The following is a 25,449-nucleotide window of genomic DNA, read 5'->3' on the forward strand; positions in this document are numbered from 1 at the left end:
GTTGGTATTATCACATACAGTTCATGTCATACCATTAATCACTGGTAGCATTACTGCCAAGTACCTGACAGTCAGGATGCAAACACAGCCCATCCCACGTAGCAGCCACCTCTGCGGGCTGAATGCTGCTTGTGGAGAATCACAGAAACACAGAATCTTTAAGGCTGGAAAAGGTCACTAAGATCATCCAGTCCAACCATCAGCCCATCCTCACCATGCCCACTGACCATGTCCCTCAGTGCAACATCCACACAGTTCTTGAACACTTCCAGAGATGGTGACTCCATCTCTTCCCTGGGCAGCCTGTGCCAGTTCCTATCCACTGTTTCTGAGAATACATTTTTCCTGATATCCACCCTGAACTTCCCCTGACACAACCTGAGGCCATTCCCTCTCATCCTATCACTAGTTACACTGGAGAAGAGGCCAAACTCCACCTCACTGCAACCTCCTTTCAGGTCACTGTAGAGAGTGATAAGGTCTTCTCTGAGCCTTCTCTTCTCCAGACTAAACAACCCCAGTTCCCTCAGCTGTTCTCCACCAGACCTGTGCTCCAGATCCCTCACAGTTATGTTGTCTGGACACACTCCAGGACCTCCATGTCTTGTAGTGAGGGGGCCAAAACTAAACACAGCTCTTAAGGTGAGCCCTCAGCAGAGCTGAGTACAGAGAGAAGATCACCTCCCTATTCATGCTGGCAACACTACTTCTGATACAAGCCAGGATGCCATTGGCCTTCTTGGTTACCTGGGCACACTGCTGGCTCATGTTCAGCCAGCTGTCAGGCAACACCCCCAGATCCTTTTCTGCTCCACAGATTTCCAGCTGCTCTGTCCCACACCTGCAGCATTGCATGGGGTTGTGACCAAAATACATGACTCAGCACTTGGTCTTGTAGAACCTCATCCAATTGGCCTCAGTCTATCAAGATCCCCCTGTAGGGCCTTGCTAGCTGTGGGCAGTTCTACACTTTCTCCCACCTTGGCCAGCTTCCCTGCTGAGAAGCAAGCTTCTCTGAAGTACAACCCCTAGCTTGCCTTTTCTTCTTTTTTTATAATGCTATTTTTTTACCAGAATATTCTAGATCTTACATTCCCATCCAGATCAGTCCTGCTGCCTGCATCTGCCGCATCTCAGAGCAATCTCCACACAGCACTCCTACCTTTTCTTGTGTCCTCAGGTGGACATGCTGAGCAACCTGCATCCACAAAGGGAAAATGCACGCTGCCTTGACAGGAGCATCAGACAGAGTTAGTCGCTCACCCAGAATTTAATCACCACTGCTACATCCAATTGCAACCATTCCAGCCCCATAGCTGAGCTGTATGGCTGTCCTTTATCAACTAAAAACTGCAGAGAAAGCGTAGGCAGGTGGATGGTCCAGCCTGCCCTTTGGAGAGTGGAGAGAAGCTTCTTCAGAGGTCACACCTGAATACTTTGCATAGACAAAACGAAAACTCCAGAGCACACGTAAAAAAAGAGGGGGAGGGTGGCTTTTTATTTAAATAGTCTCTAACATCCAAAAGGAATTAGATAACAGCTATAATGGACTCACCTACTCTTGATCCTTTCTGCTGCCAGAATGTTTGGTGTAATAAATCATAAGAGTGCTACATTACCCTGAAGCTAAAAATGGAGCAGAGTCAGGAGGTGACACAGAGCTCTGCACTCAGAATACAGAACTGTATTCACAACATCTGCATTTGCTCTGATTTTAAGCTTCCTCGGGTGGGACAGTGAGCCCAAATGAGAGGGGAAAGGTTCACGAGGTGGATACTGCACAGGCTGGCATTTAAGTCTTTCTCCTTTCAGCTTCACTCTCATCACATTTTGATTTAGGTTGGACTAGCTCCTGGAAAGGAGCTTAGCAGAAGGCTGCAGAAATTATTTACATTTCCCCATAGCTGTGGCATCTTCTGAAGAGAGAGAGAGCACAGCTGAATGGCAGGACAATGGCAGGATGCAATACTACCTTTCCTCGGTTCAGAGGTGTAAGATCAAACAGTTCCCTCCAGACCTGGAGAGGCAGATTCTGAGGAACTGGTGCCTCTGGCTGCACAGGGGCTCACATACTGACTCAGCATTGACAAGATACATTTATCAAAGCAATGCACTTGATGGAGCATCTTTACCTTGCAGAATGCTGACACTGTTCCAACTGCACCCCAAAGCCCAAGCACCCTGTTGCAGATGATGCCCACTTGGACGCAGCAATATGCCAAAATCTTTTCAGACTTACTGATTCTATGGCAGGCCAATGGAACCTGCTGAACTCCTGCCATAGGAGCAGCTAAATTAAACTACCTCAAGTGCCTGTTAGTTTTAGTGTCTGCCAGGACAAGTTTGGGGAATGGTTTAAGTCTTTAAGCTTTAATAAGAGTTTTACTTTAAAAGCTGGATTTAGTAGATGTCTAAAATATCATGCCTGAATACTAGCACTCACTTGAATTTGAATGAAGCAGCATGTTTCAGCTGTCGTCAGTATCACTGCCTTCAGGACAGATTCCTACCAGAGAACCAAAAGTAATAAATGAAATGAGGTCTTTTTTTTAAGTAGTTTTACCATCTAGAAACTGAGAGAACATTTGTGGGGAGATAATGGAAGTACAGCTGCGGGCTGTTAGTTCTGGGACTTCAAACACCCACAGCTCCTTTGGAGTGCAAGGAGCTGCTGTCAATCCCTGGCAGTCAGCACTACAACATGTTTACCACATAACTAGCTTTGTGCGACACAAAAACATCTGAAGAGCTCTGCCTGTGTCCATATGGCATTGCTCTTTCTAGCCCAGTCTAACAGATGTCTGATCTTAGGGTGCCCTGGCAGGCTACTTGGATCTTCCACACAGGTGTCTCCACGGTTTCTTCTATGACTGATTTAATGGAACAGGAGAAAACAAAAAGCAAAACCCAGAACTGCTTCTTGCAGCTGTATGCAAACTGCAGTTATGCAAAGAAATCCTCCTCATTAACAACAGATGAAAAATGTGAGTGTCTCTTCTAAAAAAAAAAGACTAAAAAGATGAGCAGTTAATGACTGATGTGATCTGAATTAGCAGTTACTAAGTCCAGCAAGACTACTGCACTCATGAGGTGGGTTGATCTGCATTAACCTAGCCCTGGGAAGCCTCGGGATTCTTCCATTTCCCCTGAATTATATTTAAGTCTACACCGAGTAGTTCATTAAGCACATGCTGTATTAGAAATCAAAAAAACCTTCAACTTTTATAAAGCTATAAATGGACTTTTACTTCAGATCCCAAGTTCCTCATTTTAAACCATAAAGCCACTTTTTTTTCAGCTCGAGAACAAATGAAAACTCCAGGATCCAGGCAGTCACACCCAGCTAGTACAACACCAGCTAGGATGCTGCACAGATTTAGGGAGATACACCAGTGCAGAGGAGCAACAGAAAGCACGGTGTTGGGGAGGCTGCTGCCTGCCTCCCTGCTCCCTTCCTCTGCTGTTTGTCACCAGATGTCTGAATACAGCAGAGGCTCTTTCCCTCATCCTGCACAATTCCAGACTCGTTAGTTACAAGGGATCTGACCAAGGGAGATGGTTCTGTTGCTCACACCTGGTACTTTCTGCATGATGTAAATCCAGCAGACTCACAAGGGATCCAATCTGCTTGGCATTCTGGCCACAAACCAGCACCAAAATGTATTCCCCACTGAGGAAAATCTGAGTGACAGCTAAAACACACCAACAGGACTTAGCTCGCTTCAACCTGGTTCCTGCTCAACTACATTTCCCTTTTTAGAAGTAATTTTAACTCTACTTCCTGTAAACACATTCCCTGCACTGTTTTCTATCAGGCTTCTTAATTAGATTTTTACTCCACAGTGATATAATGATCTAAGTGCAGCATGTATTCTCCAGCCATGGACCATCCTGCTACCTACTTCAGCCCCAACAAAGCGTATTAACATTGCAGAGTACTCTCTCACTTCAGCACTTAACACATAACTGCCATCTAATGCTAAATCCCGGGGGCCTATTTTTGTTTACTTGTACAGAGTTCACGTCAACATGTCTATCTATTCCCAGCAGAACTCCTTATCAAATGTAACTGAAAAACAAAACAAAACAAGCAATGCACAAAGAAGGCAAAACTAGAGGCTATTTTTCACTCCTAAGACAAAGCAATTTCTCCCCTCCTCTAGCAAATCAGAATCATCAGCTCAGTCCTCTTCCTTCAGTCACTGATCATCTTTGTAGCTCATTGCCAAGCTACTGTGCCACCAAATGCTATTTCTCCTGCAGACCTGGCTGTGAGGACTACACAAAGCCCTGCAGATGCTGCAGTCTTCACTCACAGAGGATGGAAGAGCTCCATACCTACCAAACCACACCGGGATGACCTGGGAATACAAACTTCCCAGATCATCCCCAGTTTTGCATACAGTTTCCAGGGTAAAAACCTACAGAAATGGTTAATTTCTTGAGCTAGGCTCCAAAGACTTTCAAATGTATTTACAGCGCAGCTGTAGAAGAACAAGTGAGAAAAGAGCTAAAAGCTGGAGCTGAGGGAGGAAGGCGGGAGTTCTGTAAGGCCAAGGTCTTTGTAGGCTTTAAAAAAAGTTCATTAACTGAGTTCTGGTGCAGGAAGAACATGCTGAGCCTATAATTTGGTCTCTGCTGGAAGAGATGCATTGCTCCTAACGTTTTTCCTGTCAGGAAATACTTGGAGTTTTTTTTTCCTGTACTTTTTCGTTCATAATAGGATCTTTAACTCCCTAAGGCATTACTTTAATTAAGAGCTGAGCTCTGCGATCTGAGGACACTGCATCATGCATCACCACTGCTTTAAACAGTGTTGGAACATGAGCTACATCAGGTATGTAAAACTAAGATTAAACACCATCAGCATTAAGATATGTTTTGCAAAGCACCTTCTACTGATGATGTGCCTTGATTAAAACCTGACTGTTACCTGCATGCTGTGGACATCTGGTCTATCATTCTAAGAACAATTGAACAATTTTTCTTCATAAAGTTTAATTTTATAAAGTGACTGCAAAGCAATGTAAAATATTCTTAAGCACCTTATGAGGACTGCGGGCTAATATTAGCGCTGCCAACTTACTCAATGAGAGATTAAGCTTGTTGTCTTAATTGCACTTGTATAATCAATTTATTTGGATACTGTAGAACAGAACAAAGTGGTGCTGTCATTTAATTTAAACACCAGCAAGAAATTACCATTTGGACTGCTAGCTAAGCAGCCATAAATTTCTTCCACTGCTCACAGTGCAGTGCTCATATTTTTGCTAGGCGTATGTAGCTTAATGACATTCAAACAAACGAATCAGTCAAAACAGTGAAACAGAATGAAAATCAGTCTTAATACTCTTGCCCCTTTGCCGTGCCAAAAGTTAATTAGTAGTATTAACATTTGAGTTTTGAGGCTCCAACCAAGGTTTGTTTCAGCTGCTCTAGACAGTGGGGGGCTACAGAGCAAGGCTGGTCAATGTAGGATCGCAGTATTTTAAGAAAAGGCTGAGATTCAAGACCTGTGTTTAGAAAACATTCTGGAGACTTTAGATTATACACTTCCAATGTTTTTGTCTTTTGAATAATGAGTCTTTTCATTCTTATTTTCCCAGCTTTCTCCTGTATCTTGAGAAACTACACTTGGTATTTGAAGGTGAGAACTGAGCACGGGCATTCCAAAAAGAAGTCATTTTGAAACCAGCACAGTGCAATGAGTGTCCCCGTAAGTGCATGCTTCTTACAATAGAAGGAATCTGTTCGACCAATATTATATTTAATCTTCATTGTGCTCAGTGAGTAAAAACAAACAAAACAAAACAAAACAAAAAATTTAATCTTGTAATACAGTTACTGCATCTAATGTTTCCCATAACATGATGTGCATGATTTACTGATGCATCTCAAGGAGGCCGTAAGAAGAAAAAGCAGGCTCAGTCCCTCCAGGTGCAAACCACAACCTTACAGACAGGGAGGGGGAAAAGGAGGCAGCTGCCTGCAGTCCCACCTCAGCAAAATGAGACTAAGCCTCAAGAAATGAGGAAGGTAAATCTTGAAAGAGGCAAGTCCATGCCAGCCCTGACTGGGTTGGAACAGAAGAGGAGTCATCTATAATTCTGCAACTACAATGTGCTGTTCCTCTGGGCTTTCTGATCCCCTCAAACTGATTTTCACAGCAGCAGCAAGTATGGAAGCTATCACGACAGCAGGGATGGAGACTACTATCACAGCCAACTTCATTTCCAAATGTTCACTGAAAGGCAATCAGAGGTGATGTCCTCCCTCCTGCCTGCGTGTAGACAGGCCTTCTGCTGAGCCAATGTCAACTACACACAGAGGAAGCACCACAGTGGCTGGATCAAAGTAAAGAAAAACTCAGCAGCCAGCTCAGTGAGCTCCACATCCATCACAGTCTCCTGCAGGTTTTCTTCACTGATCCAAATGAACAACCCTAGAAGGCAACTTCTGAGGCAGCCAAAGAGAAGAATTATAATCAGGAAAAACAAAAACAAAAAAAACCCAAAAAAGCATAATGGTAAATAAAGCAATCAAGTTGAGATTGGGTTTTCACCTTGCTTGAAAAACTCCAACAAGACCACAGACCGTGACTATGCATTAGTCAGCTCCTAACTGAGGCTGCCAAGAGTGCTGGGACACAGTATGTGTTTGCACAGACTGTCTGTCTGGGCCTCTTCACAACTACAAATGCCTGCTTCTTGCTAGAAGAAACCGGGGATACTCATGCATGCACTGAGGTCACAGCAAGGTCGTTCTTTCAGAGTTCTGTTTTGGATATCATCTGCTCAACAGAGCTCTGTTTAGGCCAAACCATGGGACAGGCTGTCCAGAAAGTCAGTGCCATCTCCATTCTTAGAGATATTCAGAACTCCGCTGCAGAGTACCTGAGCAATCTGCGCTATCCAGATCCACCTTGCGCTGAAGGAAGGAACAGAGTCATCCATCAGTCCCGTCCAACCTGCTTGATTCTGTGATTCACCTTCCTCCTAAGACTAGTGAGCTGAAATTCTGTGAGATGTTAATGTTCAAAAAAATAACCAAGGTAAAAGTTGAAGGAGGCCATATTTGCTAGTGTTATTATATGGAAGGAATCCTAAGCTGAACATTTTGAGGAGAGACATGAACAGAGTAAGATTTCGTTAACTTCTGCTGCAAACCAGCCCAGTGATTTCAAGCTCACCATAGGCAAATGCTATTTTAAGAAAGAGAACTGAAACTTTTAAACTAAATATAACTTCTGTACAGCCATAAAAATATTCCGAAGTGCTTTTTTTCTTTGCGAATTCCTTTAACAATTATAGCTCAATCCAACTTTTATGAGGTCGCTATCCATCCATTAATTTTAGTGCAATTTGGATCACAACCTAAATTAGTTGGCTGATCAGCCTGTCTTCTTAGCCTGAGCATTTTGGATAGCCACAGCCATTATATTTTTGGCCAAAGCTCATTACAGATAGAGTCTCTCTCAGACCTTTCTAATCTTAGTGAGGTCTCTGCATTTTTTTTCCAGAATGTTAAGTGATTGCAACGATGCATGCAGTAAATCATTGACTTCAAAATGCATTTACTTGCTCTCTGTAGCCCAAGTTCACCCTGATAACTTGTTTTATTTTACTGTAGGACTCAAATTGGTATAGAACAGTTCTCTATACTCTATGCAAAGAGAAAGGAGTTAGCATTTAAGCTTCAAACTATGTGGGATGAATTTGGGCCGATGTATGTAGAAGTCCCAGTAGTAACAGCTACCGACATATAAATCCTTTCACGTCAGCGGTAGGACTCTGCTTTCTAACTCCCACTGTTTTGAAAAGTAGACTGCCACATCTGTCAGTGCCATAATAACTCGCTAAATAAAGGACACTGTTTTCAATGGTGGTTACTGGATGTAAGCTTGCCAGGAATCTTCTGTCAAAAATATAGATGGAAAGCACAGCTTCAGTAAAAATGCAGATCATTGTGGCTTTCTGCTGTGAAAATCAAAATGAAACGGATTGCTCGTTAACTCTACCTAAGAATTGGGTGGGCTGTGCTCTGAAATTTCTAGTCAGCACAAAACTTACTGTCTTTCTGAGAACAACGAATATTCCAACTGATCAGCAGCTTCCTGGCCTCGCTCAGCTTCAGAGGAAACATAGAGACAGCAGAGGAAATGAGTTCTTTTTTGCAAGCACCTGGAAGGTTGTACAGTGTTAGGAAAAAGATCATGCAAATTTATCAGAGAGAGTTTCAGTCTTCTATCTACGGCTTGATAAACGCCCTTCTGGATAAAACAGAAAGTGGAGATTCTCTGCATGTTCAGTTAATATACAACTTTTCTATTCTCTTTCACAATACAAACCTCCAGCTAGGAAGTACTTCTCAATGTTTCACTGCTAAACAGGAATGGAGTTTCATGCGATGTTCTCTTAGGTCTCCAACATGGATAGGGAAATAGAGTATATGTACTTCCTATGCACAATACAGACAGCATCTGGAAGGTGCTGTGAGTACATGGGAAGGCAGAATTAGGATTTAAAAGGATCTGAGAAATCAGAACAGACTTCCACGGATTCCACAATACAATCCTATACAGTATGAACAAATAAAGAAGAGTACACTTGTTATCAGCTGCACAAATACAATATGGATAATGGATACTTGTTTCACCAGAAAGAATGTGTCTGTATAGATAATGTCACAGTCATGTCATGCTGTTGCAAAACCAGACAACCAACTGATGACCCTAAAATACACTTTACTTTGAAATCTTCTGTTTCAGCTGTAGATGTTAATGCTTCAGCGAGAGCATTGTACATGGCCTGGGCACCACACTTCTCACACAGGAGAGACTACCACAGGGTGGCCGAAGAAGGCCCAGGGCTCAGATCATCCCAGACAAAGCACAGCTTATTTCCTTTCTAGTTTACATCCTTTGTTGCAACCTTAGAGCCAGAGCAAAGGTGAGGCTATAATATTGAGCTGTTCTCTGTCCCAGATGAATTGATTGACACAGAGAGGACGGAGGCACAGCAGTAGCTGAGTGACATTACAGCTTCTACTGAAAAGTGACAGGGAGAAAAAATATTCAAATGACAAAGCAGAAGAGGAATGAAGCTGACATACTTCCAGAGACAAAGCAAACAAGCCAGTGGAGAGCTGCTGCTAATTGGAGAAGTCCCTGCATGTGACAGTCCTCCAGAGTCCAAGTACTCTCACTGGCTATTCTAGCACCAAATGAGCTCCAAAATAAATACAACAGTATCTCTTTTAGTGTCAATTAATATCAATCAAACATAGGAAAATCAAAGGCAACAGATGCGCTAGAAGCAGCAAGGGACTTCACAGGGATCCGTGCTTGTTTGTGAACCTGCACTGGCAAATGAAAAACAGAGATTCATCACTTGGCTTTGACATTTCCCCATTGTAAGATGCTGCAGATACGCTGTGTTTTCAGCTCACGAAATGCCTGGGAAACACCAAACCTCTCATACTTGTACCCTCCTCACGTCAATTGCTGATTCAGGAATCTCAGCTCCACAGCAGTTAAGTTTTGGGAATATCTAGAGAATATATGTTTCTCTCAAACAGAGAAGCTAAACCAACATCATTTCAATATTACAATGCCTGCAGGAAGCTAAGGCTACGCTGCACTGTCTCTGCAAACGTTTTATATTTACTGCTTTCAGGAAAACATGAAGCAATTTTGACGTGGGCAAGCTCATCCTGACGGTGGCAGCCTGCTGGGAGCTGTGGGGCTGACTGTGCTCCCAGACCTGGGGCAGAGAAGCAGAGAGGGAAGGCTCCAAAGAAAGCTCCTGGTCCCTGCCAGTTCCCACTGCCACCCTCAATCTGTGCTTGTTGGGTGAAGAGTGCGCTGCTCCCGCCTCGCTGCCCTCCCTGCCTTACATAAGCAAAGGTAATCCAGAGGCCACAGCAATTTCAGTATGAATACGTGTCATACAAGATATCTGCTGGTCCTTTTTGTTTGCTTCAGATACCGCTGCCCAATAAGGAAAGCAGTACCACTTTGGCCTTGAGGAAGGGTTGTGCTTACAAAGGCATCTCCATCTTCCAGTCCTTGCTGACACACTCCTGGCCTGAAGGACAAACACAGGCCCTCCTGCAGTTCGCCACAGGCACCAAAGGAGAGGGCTTCAACCTTCAGCATAAAGCAGAACATTTAGTACATAGTTGCCATCGGTGCACTTCTGACCTACTATGCAAAATTGCTTAATTACTGGCATGCTGTTTTAAAGACAAATGAGAGATAAGCCAAGAAAAAATAAAAGTGGACGCTGATGCATATTAAAAACAACATGGTGTTTTCCAGTTTACTGCACTAGCATATGAAGCTTTTATGGCTACAGGCTGAATATCTGCTCACAGGGCCGAGGTATGGGGGGCCACGTGGCCCTTTGCCCTTTCCTCTGCTCTCCTTTGTCCTCTTCTCTCCATCCATCAGTGTGCTGCTGGCTGGTATCAGAGCTGCATGGTGATAAGTGTTAGGGAGGAAGGTTTGGGACATTACAGGCAGAAAGATAAAAGTACAGAATCTGCTGGGATGAAAAGAAACTCAGCAATAATCTGCAGAGAGCGCACAGATTCACTGCAACGAGATTGTGTGCTGTCATTTTCCATCAGTACTCTCAACTGATTGCAGCGTTTGATTTATGCAAGCAAGATTCTCAGATGACGGCAGATGAACACAACTCATTTCTTCCATCATTTGAAAGTCATTAGGATTAGAGTGCTGCATGCACCAGAAGCATCAAATTAAACACCCTTCACAAGACCAATCCCCATCATCCCCCAGGTTTTTGCAAATTAACACTGCAAATTAATTATTTTAGTGAAAGAACTTTTAATTTGTTTTCTCGGTTACCAATGATTTAATTATGCCTACTTTTAAAGCACAAGATGATCATGTTCTGTTTTTTGAGGAGCCAGCAAAACTATAGCTAGTGTTTTACCACTCTGTGTTACAACTGCACAATTAGGATGTGAAGTGAATGAAGGCTTATGAGAGAATGTTCAGTCTGCACCTTGTTCTTATGGGCTCTAACAGGGAAGGAATCAACAGATTCAGACAGAAAACAAACCAGCCTACAGAAGTCAGGCTTTGGAGGTAACAAGCACATACAGCATCTATTGGTTGTTGATTGGTTGATGATGTTATTTTGTGGCACTACACTTAAAGGAACTGGAATTCAAATTAAAACTCATACTTCTATTGTCTGTTACTAAATCTGTTGATTTAATACACTTGCATTGCTAAGGATTAGTAGACACACTAGGAAGGTACAGTTGTTAAACAATAAAAAGCAGCAGGAAAGTGGGAAAAAAATGCAATAGAACCAACTTTCAAATCAGTTTATCCACCTGTACTGTCAGTCAAGCGATTCTCTAACAACAGGCTCACAGCCAAGCAAGCACTGCACATGTTGTGAGATAAGAGCACTCGGAAGTGGTGTGAACAAGCTTTTACCATATTTTGATTTGTTGGGCAAAGACAGATAACCTGTGGCAGACACATACCATAAAGCATGGGATAAAAAGGACCTGCACGTCTGCTGGTTCACTTGACTATCTTCATCATCTGTAACGTAAAATGTAATCAAATTCTGGCTTCAGCTTGCTGAACTTATTTATCAAGTAAGGCAATTAACAGCGGGAATAGAAATCTGGGGAATAAGTCTCCTAGTTCAGTATGCCTCAGAAAGACTGTGAATCTTTTCAGAGCATTACCGCGTACAGGAAAGTACACAGAACGACAAGCAGAGGAAGTAGAAAAACAGCCCACAGCATATGATTTATGTAAATTGAAACCGAAGACTGTATAAGGAAAATGAGAACAAAATGTAACATTTATTGGAGTCTATTCACTGGAAGCACCAAGCCAGAATTAGAATAGTAGGAGTTCTCAGATATGTTTGAATGCCAGGAAATTACTCCAGTATAATTTTGGACTACTCCAAAGTACGTGTTAGTAATTTAGCTAAGAAGTGGTGTTAGCATTTCTAGATTCCCCAGGTCTGTTCATTCTTCCAGTTCAGTTTATCTTTTGCTTCCATTCCACACAGTGTCTTTTATGCAGCATGCCACAAAGAGTCGAAAACTGCTAATATAAATGGATAAAATTAAATCTTTTAAATGGGGGTTCTTTCTCTGTGTGTTATTAGGGATTAACACTACACCCCTCAAAACAAGAGTAAAAAGAGGGAAGGCAGATGTAAAAGATTTCCACAGAGGACTGAAGTAGTTTCTCTCTGTGCATAAAGTACACAAGCAGTACTGAAAACAGAATTACATGCTGTAAGTCCCCTTGCATCCCATTCTGTGCAGAGCAAATGGTGCTCCCTCTTTCTCAGCTGCAGATGATAGATGATCTCAAAGCAGCTGGCTGTGCTGATCCGTTTGGAACGAGGTTTAGTAAGTCCTATCTGAACTGTTATTTTACTTCTGAGCAGTTGCAGCCCCAATTAGGTAAGATGCTTACATCTGTAGTCCCTGAAGACCACTGAAAAACAAGTGAGCCAATATACATATACACCTCATCTCTTATTGACTTTGAAATGTAGAAGAAATTACTATTTCATACAATTATACAGATGTGCAAAAAAACTTACAACGCCACAAGCCCTGCGCACTGCCCTAATTACTTCAAGGGAATTCAATTCAGTTCTATAATTCTGAGCCAAATAATGTTTTATTTTTTCTTTTAAGTAGGAAATCGGGACTTTGATGCAGTGTGTGCAGATGTGCATATCCAAGTGCGTGCATTTGCTTATGTATACATTCATGCTTCGTAAACCTTCTGCTGAGATTTAATTCTCACTGAATCATATATATGTTCCAAAGAAGATTAAACTCAGAGGATTTTCATGGAGCAAACACTTTAAACCTCCAAGTTGGATTTGATTTCCTGTTGTTATGCAAGCAGTTTAAAGCAGTGAAACACACTCTGGAACTAACAAATGCAAGCCCTGAGACTTGTCACGTTGTGACTGATGTCTCTGCTTGCCAACCTGATCACAGGTACCCATTTCAGCCAAGGACTGCATATACTTAACATCTACCACAGCCCTTTTTTTTTCCAGACTGTGGGCCAGACATGGATTCCTTCCAATCTGCAATCAGACTTCTATAGAAATGGCTCGTTGCGAATCAGTATTCCCCAACAAAACATCTCCCTCAGGGAAGATGAGCCAACAGTCCTGGCCATCTGATCTTCCTGGAGGGATGAGGACAGCTTTAGATCTGCTTTGCACTCCTTCACAGCAGACTGCTGAAAAATTCTGGTAGCTATGCACCAGTCTCGCCTTTCTTCCAAACAGGGCTGTCCCCCTTGGGTGGCTCTAGCAGAGGAAATTTATTGAATCTTGAAGCACTGTGACAGCATTTACAACCACCAAAAGCTGCTGTAAATCCAGTGAACTTGCAATGAATTCAAGCCTGAATCCAACTCTGCAATTGTTAGTTGTAGGACCTCTCACTAAGGAGACAGATCTCTACAAGAATATGTTGCACAACTGAGTCACCAGTTTAAGCTCGTTTCATTCCACAAGTACTTTCAGCAAGTTTGCCTCTGTCCATTTGCAGTCCCAGGGTCAAAACTCAGAAGTAAAAATAGCAGCAGATTAATTCCGAGCACTAAGTGAGGCTGAAAGGTAATACAAGAATGTGATTCCAGTGGAAAGCAGGTATCTTGACTCTGAGAAGTTTGTAAGCAAAAGATAAGAATCTTGCTTTAACTAAAAGATCCAGTGGTACTTCCCCACACTGCACATGCAGTGAAGAGCAAACAGCTTGCATTTCAGCTGGCAAAACCAACAAATAAAAGTTATTCCATAAGAATATAAAGTTGTTATCTTCTCTACATGCTGATAAGGTATTCGCCCTTCATTTTATATACATCTCTGGACCTACATACAGCTGAGCAAACTCAGTGAGAGTCAGAAAGCCCAAAGACTCACACCTCTGAAACACACATGAAGACATATCTCTAGGAAGGGTGCAAGGATCCCAATGTCCATCATCACTCTAGTGCCTACACGCCTTGGTGTCAATCTGACAGCTCTCAGGCCCCATCTGCAACAGCACCAGCTCTGAGCTCCTTGCTCACAGTCAGCACAGCCAAGTAGGAGGGCCAGTGCTGTGCCTGGGCAGAAAGCTAGTAGGAAAGGAAGCAGTTTTGGGGGGCCAGGAAAGACATCCAGCAGGTAGCACAGACCCACACAATCTGACCTAGCACCTACTGTCATGAGGAACATACAGTGGGTCATGCTATGGCCATGATTCTGTTATAATTAATAACGTTTCTTTTCATGGCTCCTGCACACTTAGGGCTGCCCTCGAAGCAGTCTGTGCCAGACAGAAGGACACCAGAGGACTGGCAAGGAAGGGGCAGCTAATGGCTTGCCAGCTGCTGATGCATCAGGAATGGTTTAAGGCACGCTGCCACCTTGCTGTGGTTTAGAGAGATGACAGCGAGCAGTCCTTCCACCTTCCACTTCATTCACCCTGGCAGCAGGTGAATGATGTAGAGATCAGGAAGGTTACCTGCCAGGAAGACAAGTGCTGTCTTTGTTATTGCAGTGGAGATTCAGATGATGCAGGTGCTGGCAATGTGGGGAGTCCTGCAGGATACTCCTGTTCTACCTGGGAGCAACAAAAAAATGCAGTCCTTATGCTACCAGTGTACTTGGAAAGCATGTATCATTGGATGGGTTCTAGTTTGTCTAAACCAGTATGTGCTTGCCCAAGCACAGGGAAAATGTTAGTACCACATGGGATAATTCAGATTGCCAGTAGGTTTAACTGCCTTGGGACTCTGACTTTCTCACACTTCACTACAAATCAGCTTCCCCTTCCCCATCCCTTTTCAAAGACAGTATCTTAGTCCAGCCTAGAAACTAAACTGGGGAGATATGGTCTGGATGGGAAATGTAAAGTCTGAAGGCACACACTGAAAATGATGTGTGAGCTTGTTAGAAGATAAATGTCAAGAGCTGCAGTATTGGAGGCTTCATGGACTGCAAATTGCTCTAAGTAAATTCAGTACACAGCAATGTCTTTCCTTTCACAACAGTTGTGAAAAGGAATGTACAGGATGCAAAGGAGAGAGACATCAGGTTCTATGGGTGCCCCGTTGACATTTCAGCCTATTTAAGGCATCCTCTGTACATATCTTGAAGCTTGCCTACACACAAGTCTAATGGATTCAACTTAAAATAGCTATGTTAAGAGCTGATGGACATTCTTGATCTGAAAACGGCTTTACTGCCTTTACTTGAAGCTGCACTTTTACCCACATAACACTGGCTAAAAGTGGTTTGAAAGCACACAGTCAGTCACACAGCTGTATCACCACCCATACAGAAACATTCCCTTCAACTGGCACAGGTCTGTATCACGGTCAGCAGTCACTGTGCTCCTCCCCAAATTACTGGTTGAAGAGCTTGGTTTGTTTTTACTATTTCCTGCAGGTGCCTGTAGAACTTATTCCAAGAATCTGGGACCAATTATCATGAGACAGCTGTAGCAAAAGGGTAAAGTTAAATAATTAGCACAAGACTGAAATCAAACAGCCTTGTTTCTTTGCCTCGGGACAGGATTTTAGATGTTCCCTAGGCAAATGTAAGAAAAGCAATGGCAGTAAGACTTCAGGAAGTACATCTTTTCACTAATGGCTCAAAAGCTCTACATTCTGGAACCGAGAACGCTACAATTCCAATTGAAAAAGGTTTAAAGCAATAAGGGGCTACAGGTGAGCGCGGCTTTTTAACTTAATTCATTTAAAATACAGAACTCACAGAATGTGTTTAAGCAGACAAAACGATCTGTTCCAGACCTTTCTTGATCTCTTTTATTTTACAGCTGTCACCAAGAAGCAAATAGTGCCTTATGTCATACAGTCTCTCACAGTGAGAGATGACGGTGGTGTTTTTCCCATCCTTTCTTTCCTTCGTCTTAATTAAAGACTGAACGTTTGTGGCTCCCAACACACAGGAGATATGTAAACTGTGAAGAAAATGCACTTGAGGTTGTGCCTGAGTGTGCTGCACAACAGATGTAGCTCCTCAGTTACAGCACTTCTACGGCACGTTAGGCTGTACTGAGCAACACAGCACAGCAAAAGCTATTTATGAGCTCTCACATCTGTGCACGCAGTGACAACGAAAACAAGACAGTAGTAACTAGGAACATTTTTGTACAACGTTTTTTTCTAAAGGAAACCTTATTTCCTTAATTTCCAGAGGAAAACACTGAGACCTGCATTTAAATACTGATGAGAGACCAAAAGCAGGTATTCAAAAGCACAACAAGACTCATCTTTGAAGATGAAAAGTGGCTTTGGATGCACATTTAAAATTACATTTAATTGGTTTGGATGTCGCTTGCATGACAGAAACAGCAGCCTCTGAGCTAAACGTTCAGCAAAAGGAAACAAAGTCATTATCACAATATGAAGAGCTCAAAACAAGCACGTATTGATGCAGCTAACTTGGTTAGTTCACAAACAGTGTATGTCTTTACTTTCTTAGGCGTCAACCAAATGTCCTCCAGAAACTGGGCATCATTCTTGACAAATCCAACCCTGTGTTCTAGTCCATAAGGACTCTGAGACACTCTATCTGTCATATAATCTGCTAAAATTTGGCTGCTAGTTCTTGGATAACACGAGCACATCTAGGTGCTGGCTTCTGCCACTGGAACAAGTGAAAAGAAAGCTATCCTCCCCATAGCAATTGATGCTGTTTTAATGACAAACTGATTCATATTCTACTTTTTTCTTACTTTCTTTTTTACTCAGAAGATGATTTCGATGTTACGAGGTAACGAGCACTTTCTAAACTCCTAGCAAAAGAAAACGTCAAAGTTTTCTCACATTCCACAAAACGATAAATGCTTAAAAAACTCTAATTTCATTTAAAATTTCAAAATGGTGATTCCATAGCAAAGCTCACCTCCCCCAGCCTCTGTCCCCACAGCAGAGCAGTTCTGCCTGGGCACAGTTCCCACAGGTGTGCTCAATGCTGCCATCAGACACTGGCAGAAGGCTCAGCACGGCCTGCAGTCCGAGGCCTGGGTGGCAATATGTTCCCCTGGGAGCCCTGTCTGAGCAGCTGTGTTGGTTCCTATGGCTGGAGAGTCTGCAGGGGACAGAGGACAAGGCTTTCTGCTGGGAGGAGGCCATGCCCGGAGCTGCTTGCAAGTAGCACCCAACTGGACTCTGCACAATTAGACACCCATCTCTACTTTCTTGTTGCCAGCTCAACCATAGAACAGTTTAATTTGATGGGATCTTCTTCTTTTCAGACTGTGCAAAAGCCTTGCTAGCTATAAGAAACAACAGACTGAAATCGAAATCACCTGTGACCCACAAAACAGTAAATAAATCAAAGGGCTGAGATCCAGATCTGCACTGCTGTCCTGTAGTTCAGAAAAATCATTTGGCAGTGTACATGTCGCTGAGTTGTTTATTAGCACATCGCATCAAATCCATACATACCCTAAGCAGCCCGTTGCTAGGTGCTGCTTTATTTGATAGCTTAACAGCTTCTGAACATTCTTCCAGAAAGGAATGCAATACCTGAAAATGTTGTTGCTACTTTGTTCAAAGAGAGCAATAACAGATGAAAAAAACCCTCACATTAGTCCAAAAAAATAACTCTGCATGCTGGCAGACCTTGAAATCAAATCAAACAGCAACTGTGAAACTGCCTCTTTTGAGCTGCAAGAGAAGGTGAAAAGAATTATTTAACCTTGTGCTTTTAAATTGAGATCAGATCCACAACTTGAGGAGATTGGTTCAAAACCAACCCAAGTCAACAAAGCTTTTCCGAGACGCATAATGTTCCAAATAAAAGGAATCGTATTCAAACCAGCTATCTATCTTGGCACTTTTATTCTTTCATATTTTCGGTTCTGCTACAAAAGACCATCAATTTTGCATTATAAGTGAGATGCAAACGACTGGCTAAGCTTTCAGCTGCAGCTAAAGTAAACAGATCTTTCATTTCTGCAGATTGTTTTGCATTAAGGACATCGACATACACTGCAAAGCCAATGAAACTGCTTCCTGGAAGCTCCAGTATGGCGGCACTCAGACAAGCCCCATTCTCATCCCCGGGGCTTAAGGAGGAGGCTGAGGGCTGCCATGACCCCAGGATGTCTGCTCCTCTTCACAGATTGAGGACAAGAGCTGGGGAAATGTGTCTGTTTTAATGAAGCAGGCTTACAACTTCTGCGATTACATGCAAGCGAAATGCCTGGGCCAGGCGAGAATACAATGGCTCCTTGGGAACTGCAACAGAACCAGAAAAATGGAATCCAGAAATTGACTTCAGAGCTCCTCCTGACTTCACCACATGGGAGAAACTGCCTAAGAAGGGCAGGAAGACTCTGTCTGATGCACTGGGCACCCATGGGACAACAAAAGCGGACAGGAAGTCAAAAAGTTCCTTTCCTCCTCGCCTCACCAAGGCCCTGAAGCCACAGACCCATGCTTAGCAGAGCACAGGGGACGCAGCAGCAGCTGCTGTCTGAACTCGCATAGCTGCTGGGAGATGCCTCCTGGAGGATGCTCACTGTGGCCTCCCCTCGCTTCCATGGGCATCTCCTTAAAGCCGCAGGGCTCAGAGATAGCCCAGGCCATGGGGCACAGCTGCTGTGGAGCCCATATAGCAGCAGGCACGTGGCACTGTGCAGCTGGGACTGGTGGGCCTCAGCATGGCTGCCCACACAGCTGCTACCTTCCCCCATGGCTGGCTTGAAGTGTTCAGGCCAAGTGGCTGTAAATCCTAGCTATGAGCTCAGAGAAGCAAATAAAACTGGAGTCCAAGCTTTCACTGAAAAACACCGAGCCAGGCTCACATCTCACCACAGGATCTGAAGCCTACTCATACAGCCTTTATTATGGAGATCTCCCTGTGGACCTGAACAGAGCAGCACTGAGAATCCAGTATTATCCCACTGCCAAAGCCATCAAATGGCACTGTGTTTCCTCATAAATCTTTGCTTTTTTATGTGATACCAGAGGAGTGTTTGAGCAAGAGTAAAATGAATACTTGCTGCCTTGCTGATCTCAGGACATTAGCTAAAGGACAAATCACAGCTGACAGCTCACTGCCACGCCAGCTCTTCAGAACCTGACAGATGCTTACAGTGAGAGATGTTACTCTCCAATCCCACTTTACAAGCTCAATATATGGGTTTCTTGTCTGTGAGTACTTATTGTTGAATCAAGTAAACACAATTCTATTATTTTTACTAAATAAATAACAAATGAATTTATGAGTCCATAGAATTTTGAAATAGAAACCAGTATTCACATATCTCAGAACATGGCTACCCACTCCTGAAGGCAGGCCCAGTGTGTGCTGGTAAAAGCAACACAGTGTGTAAAGGCAGAATGGACACACTGCAGGAACCTGAGTGAGATTTTCTGGCCAGCAAGACAACAGCACCTGCAAGAACTGACTGTGGCTGAGGGAGACACAACCATGTATTGGCCCTGAAGGCCAGACAGGAGGTCTCCCACCTTCCCACTCCTTTCTCCCAGCCTCCAGCAGCCTCTCCTGCCTCACAGTGTGCTTGGACCTGTGCTCCCAGCTAGCTGCTGCAGCCTGGTGAAGGCCCAACCCTCCCAACAATCACTACTTTTTTGTATTAGAGAAGGCAGAAAAATTACTCCATTTGACTTCAGTGTTTGACTGAGTAACCAAGGTCTTACTGTCACTGTATATACATTTATACATGATGTATGCTATATATATGTGTTTGTGTGTGTGTGTATATATATATATGTATATATATATGAGACAGGCTGCCCAGAGAGGCTGTGGATGCCCTGGAGGTGTTCAAGACCAGGTTGCATGGGGCCCTAGGCAACCCAGTCTAGTACCAGATCTGGAGGTTGGTGGCCCTGCTGCAGCAGGGGGCTTGGAACTTGATCCTGGATCCTTCCAACCCAAGCCATTCTATGATTCTATGTAGAAAGCACAAAGTCATATCACATTCTCCTACTACAGACTAGTTTAGGTATGAAATCACATCCTTTAATCTGAGGGAAGGCAGTAACTTTCAGAATACATGATGAAAAAGATGTCGTAAGTTGTACCTTGCATAGAGATCCTGCTGATTTACCTATTTCAAAACTCCTCCTAATTTTTTGGTCCTCTGAAAGGCACCAGTGCTCACTAAAGTCACTGGGTACCTCATGGATTTCTTGTAAGCCTTGGAACTGAAGAGCAACATCTGCACAGAACCTAAGCTTCTGAAAACAGTACAGAGGAACAAGTGAGACTGACTGCATCAGCAGCAGAGCTCATGAGAGCTTAAAGTCATTTTGTATAAAAGGATTTTAGGATGCAGGAAGCACATGCTTGGTTTCTGCAAGGAGATGGGGTTAACTTGTCTCTTGCAGGGAACCTTGCTCCTGTTACGATCTCTCATAAATAATACTCTTTCTCTTGCAATGCTCTGTTAGAAGGACACGAAAGAACAGGGGGCTGAAACCTCAGCTACCTAAAGAGCTGGGCACCTAAGAAAGAGGAAATGGAGTGAAGAGTATTCAGGCAGTAGTTACTGCAGAGTTTAGAAAAGCAAACAGAAAGACAGAGTTTATACTGCATCTTAGGCCCCTAAACCTGGCACTTTCACTTCATTGGCTGAGCTTCTCACATCAACATCTCATGTTCACCCTGCAGCAGGATCCAGGCAAGCACGAAGTCCTGCCTCACAGTTGTTACCCCATATTCTTTAGCAGCACTACTTCTCCCACAGCTTGCAGCATCTGTTATAATTTTCCAGGGGATACAACAAATGATGTAACTGAAACAAAATGTCCTCACACAAGAAGTATCCACAAACCACCATTCTGTGCACTGAATGCTTAATCACTGCACACAAACGTTTGTATGTTTGTACATCTGTGAGGTAAAGAAAGAGAAAGGCTTGATTCTTTTATGGTATAATTTTCCAAAACCAACTTTTTCCTTGCTAAGAACATGAGAAAAATACAAAGGCTTCGAATGCCTTGAAAATAAACAGCATAAAAATAAGCCATGAATATTTTCCAGCAGTGCTAGAAGCAGATCATAGTTCAGATGTCACAAGTGAGAGTGCTCTGACAAATTTAAATAACACCTGCAAGACACAGCATGGTTTTCAGTCTTCTTCAACAAAGCTGAGATGTTTTCTAACGCAGAGGATTAAAAATATGCAACTACACATACAGCAATGAGACCTTGTACGAGAGTTAAAGCAAGAATTCATGACTAGAAAACTGGAGATACTCTAAGCTTGCAGATACTGCTGGAGGCAACTGAAGACCTGCACATCTTTAAATCCAGCCACAAATACTAACCAGAGGGTTTGAAAGCTGGTGTCTCACCACTTCACACCTAAAACCACACCTGCCATGGAAAGTTAAAGCAAACAACAGTGATGAAAAGAATCACCAGTGTTGGAAAGGCCCTCCAAGATCAGCCAGTCCAACAGTCCACCTACCATTCCCCACTAAACCATGTCCCCCAGTACCACATCCACATGGCTGTGGAACACCTCCAGGAATGGTGATCCCACCACCTCCCTGGGCAGCTTGTTCCAATGCAGAACCTCTCTTTTGGAGACAAAATGTTTCCTAATATCCAACCTGAACCTCCCCTAGTGCAACCTGAGGCCATTCCCTTTTGTCCTACTGCTAAATATCTAACTGTTTGGGTGACACCCATAAACCCATCATGTATCCAAATGAGAATACACTTCATGAACAGAAAATACTGTTGCAAGATTATGTTGAGGACAAAGATAAGCACGTAAAGTTCCTTGACAGCGAGTTCTCTCATTTAGAATAAACCTTTTTTAAAACAGATATAATCACTATTTGATTAAAAAGAAGAAAGAAAAAAAGTGTATTACAATGAAAGGGGAACATAAACTACACAGAAAAAAATGTCAAGCAGAAGTCTTATAGAAAGGCCTGCCAAACCGTAATTGAAATTGCCATGGATGCCCCAGGGCAGCGTAGCACTGTTCTTCTGAAGTGATACAGGATGTGGTGGGAATTCTATACTATATGTGGTAAGAACAGAAAATAAAAGTATAATTTAATTTTCGAAAGTCTGCAAGTGAATGTGCACGAGACCATAAGAAACCAAGATTAATTAGCTCCCCTGCTCAGGAACAACTTCACGTTTACCTTTAATGGTCAAAGAGAATGTGATTTACTGTCTGTTGACTTCACAGCTCTCTGTAGCCCCAGGACATAACACACGCACCTCTGTGAACAAGCTACATTCATAACAGTAGCTATATTTAATCTAACATTTCTGATGAGATATTTGTTTTCAGATTCTACTGTCATCCACAATAAATGGGACTGCTGCTGGAATCTGAGGGAATTTAGCAGTCCATCTCTGTACAGCACTTGGGGAAGCTACAGTGCGCTGTGGGTACTAAAACAAAGAAGAAAGGACTGCATACAAATAACGTGGTCCAACAGAATGAGGTGAAGCCAGCTAATGGCTTGCATTTCATTTTATCCACACTGAAACCAATGGCAGATCAACCCTGACAACAGCAGGGTGCTGCTGGCTAACAAACTGCACTGAGCAGCACTACAGCAGTGGTTAACATGAGTCCCACCTGCTCTGGCCAGAGGTCTGTGCTCCTTCCCAATATCAAACAGTATTTCCTACATGAAATAGAATTCCTCTTCATTCAGCGAGGCAGCTAGGAATCCTTTCTTCCTTAATTCCCTTTCTGTGCTTTTTGCATTGAAGTTGTTGAAAGGAACTGTTACCTTTAAATCTAGGATTTAGTTAGTGTCCCTAGCACTTTTCTTTGGTCATTCAGTGACCCTTCTCTCTCCAGCTAACCACAATCATAGAAGTTATTATGGCTACTGCATGCAGGAGAGGTCTCCAAGCTGTACCAGTAGCTGTAATTAACGCATGAGCATACATTAATTTGAAATTGATTTCACAGGGAATTCAGTGCAGCCACACGACCAGACAGCTTTGACAAGCTTCTGGCATCCAGGCAGCTGCTTATCATGTCAGAACTGGAATGAGAGCAAAAACAGAATGATTTTTCTCCTGCAAGGATTTTTCTGAGATCATCTTCCCTTGGTGCACCATCACATCCAAGCCTGTGAAGCCATTGCTGCTTAGGGATCAGGGATGTTGGCACCAGTGAGCAGCAGGGTTGCAGTACTTCAAAACCTTTCCTCCCACTCTTGGCCAGTCAACAACTCTTTACTGTGGTGTGAACAACAGGACTGTGGGGTAGGTATGATGCATACAGGCTGCAGCTGGATTTGGGGAGTTTCCCTGTCCCAGCTGGAGTGCTGGCAGAAGCTGCATGACCAGAGCAGGCACAGGATGGTGCAGCAGGCATGTGGGATGCTGTCACATGAGTAACAAGGAGCTGACATAAAATTCACCCTTTACATTAGAATTGCTTTGGAAAAACGTTCCTATGGGAGTATTATTCAGAAAGGTATGCTAAATGTAAACCAGAGTATTTCTTTGGTTTTACATAAGGACAAATATAGGCAGTAAAGATGAGCAGAAAGGAAAAACAGAAGTAAAGACAACAGTGAGAACAACACTAAAATACTGCTTCAGTCTGTCAGCATTTTTCCTGTTTGTTCACAAAGCGTAGCCAGTGGGAATATGAGTTTAGTTTCAGGAATGCTGAAGTGAAGAGCAGCAAGCTGAAGAGCTTGAGATCTTTAAGACCAGTCAAGTCTATGTGTGTTTTCCGAGGAGAAATACTCATGGAGCATGTTTTTCCAGTAACACTCCCTTCCTAGGCTACATAAGGTACTGCTGTGTCTCTGATCTTATCAGCCTCTGGCTGGCAGCTCCCTGATTACAGCAGCCATTTCTGCAGCCTGCAAGCTGCCCTCCTTCATCCCAGCTACAGAAGCTACCTCCACTTCAGACCGCCAATCTCACTGGGAGGTGTTTTTGCACTCTTCCTACTCTATGTTTGCTAGGTATGGCTGGGCTAGAAAGCCCACAGTACCTGGTGGCACAAAACAGAGCCTGCAGAAAGTGGAGTTATTTGTTCGGTTTCCACAGCCTGCAAGACTTCGCTTTTGGGAAGACAGCCTCACAGCTGCTTCCCTCAACAGCAAAACTGTGTGGAGATGATAAGTTATGTATCCATCTTGTCCCTTTTCTCTTTGCTGTAGGTCCTTAAGCACAAGGAAACATCTTGTTTCCCTAGAACTTCTGCAACAAGTAGCTGGTTGCTGTAGACTGTCAGTCAAGTGATTTTGGCTTTTAGATTGTGACCCTGGGTTGGAACTAAATGTCACAGCAGGAATGGAAGCCCTAAACATTAACTGCACCTCTGCGAGCAGTGTGCGAAGGAGGAACCCGGAGGCAGGATGTAATGGTTAATTGTACAGAGGGAATGTCTGCCCTTTGAGAAGAAGGCTAATGATTGTATTTGTTGCCCTACAGTTAGTCCTAATAGGGACGGGCACAGGTCACACTATGATCAGGACTCCTATGGAAACACAGAAAAGTGACTATTTAAGGAAGCCAAAGAGCCCAGCTGTATAGAGGCTATGTTTTGAATGAATGAAAGACACCTATTTCTATTCTGAAACGCACCATTAGGTGGCACTGCTTAGAAATGTTATCTCCGAGTATTCCCCCTGATTTGCCATTATTTGTACTCCACAAGCACACGGTGCCCACTGAAACCAAATGAGCAGAGTCATCCTTCTGATCAGTACAGTGGTCATTAACATCGCTGGTGTGCATACATTCACATGCAATTTTTACTCTTAAAGTGCTAAGTTCTGTCCTGAAAAACTAAATGTCTTGAATACCTTAGCTCAAATACCTCCAATTTGAAGATGTGTTTTCAAAGTTTGCCTGAGTAACAGCATTCCCCCCACCGCCTGCTTTGTACCACTGACTGTCCTCTGGCAAGCAGGACAATAAAGATTCTGTTCTTTTTCTGTGCCACGTTAACATCCAACAAAGACACTTTGATAAGTAATTTTCTCTTTCATATCTCATGTAGGACAAGACTGGCACAGTTTTTGGGAAAGCTGGCTTTGAGAAGGGAATCAGCTAGTGGAAGTTACTGGAAATGAACAGTGGCTATGCTAAAATGAAATACAGAGACTCCCTGTGGCTACTGATGTGCTATTGTGAAGTAGCGCAGTAAAGCAGGCACCATTTTAAATGGATGATGAAAGAGACCTAAAGGCAGGTATGAGAAGGAAGGAGATGATGACAGTCTAGGACACAATAGTCTGTCACTTTTAACACATCTCAAATGCAAAGATAAGGACCCTGCCCAAACAGCTCCTATCTGCCAAATATCCTGTGCACATACAGAGGATGAGACGTTGGCTGCATTTCAGAGTACAGTGCCAATTATGTGGAGTGCAATGAAAAGGAATGGGTCAGAAGATAAATGAAGAACCAA

The 25,449-nt window shown here is 43.2% G+C and overlaps 1 protein-coding gene across 3 annotated transcripts in view; it reads right to left on the reverse strand.

Moving 5' to 3' along the window:
* Positions 1-25,449, reverse strand: part of TMCC3 (transmembrane and coiled-coil domain family 3) — a 122,176-nt gene that overhangs the window by 85,352 nt on the left and 11,375 nt on the right. The gene's annotated exons all lie outside the window — the stretch shown is intronic.

Source organism: Excalfactoria chinensis, chromosome 1 (assembly GCF_039878825.1).
Source record: "Excalfactoria chinensis isolate bCotChi1 chromosome 1, bCotChi1.hap2, whole genome shotgun sequence".
Lineage (NCBI taxonomy): Eukaryota > Metazoa > Chordata > Aves > Galliformes > Phasianidae > Excalfactoria > Excalfactoria chinensis.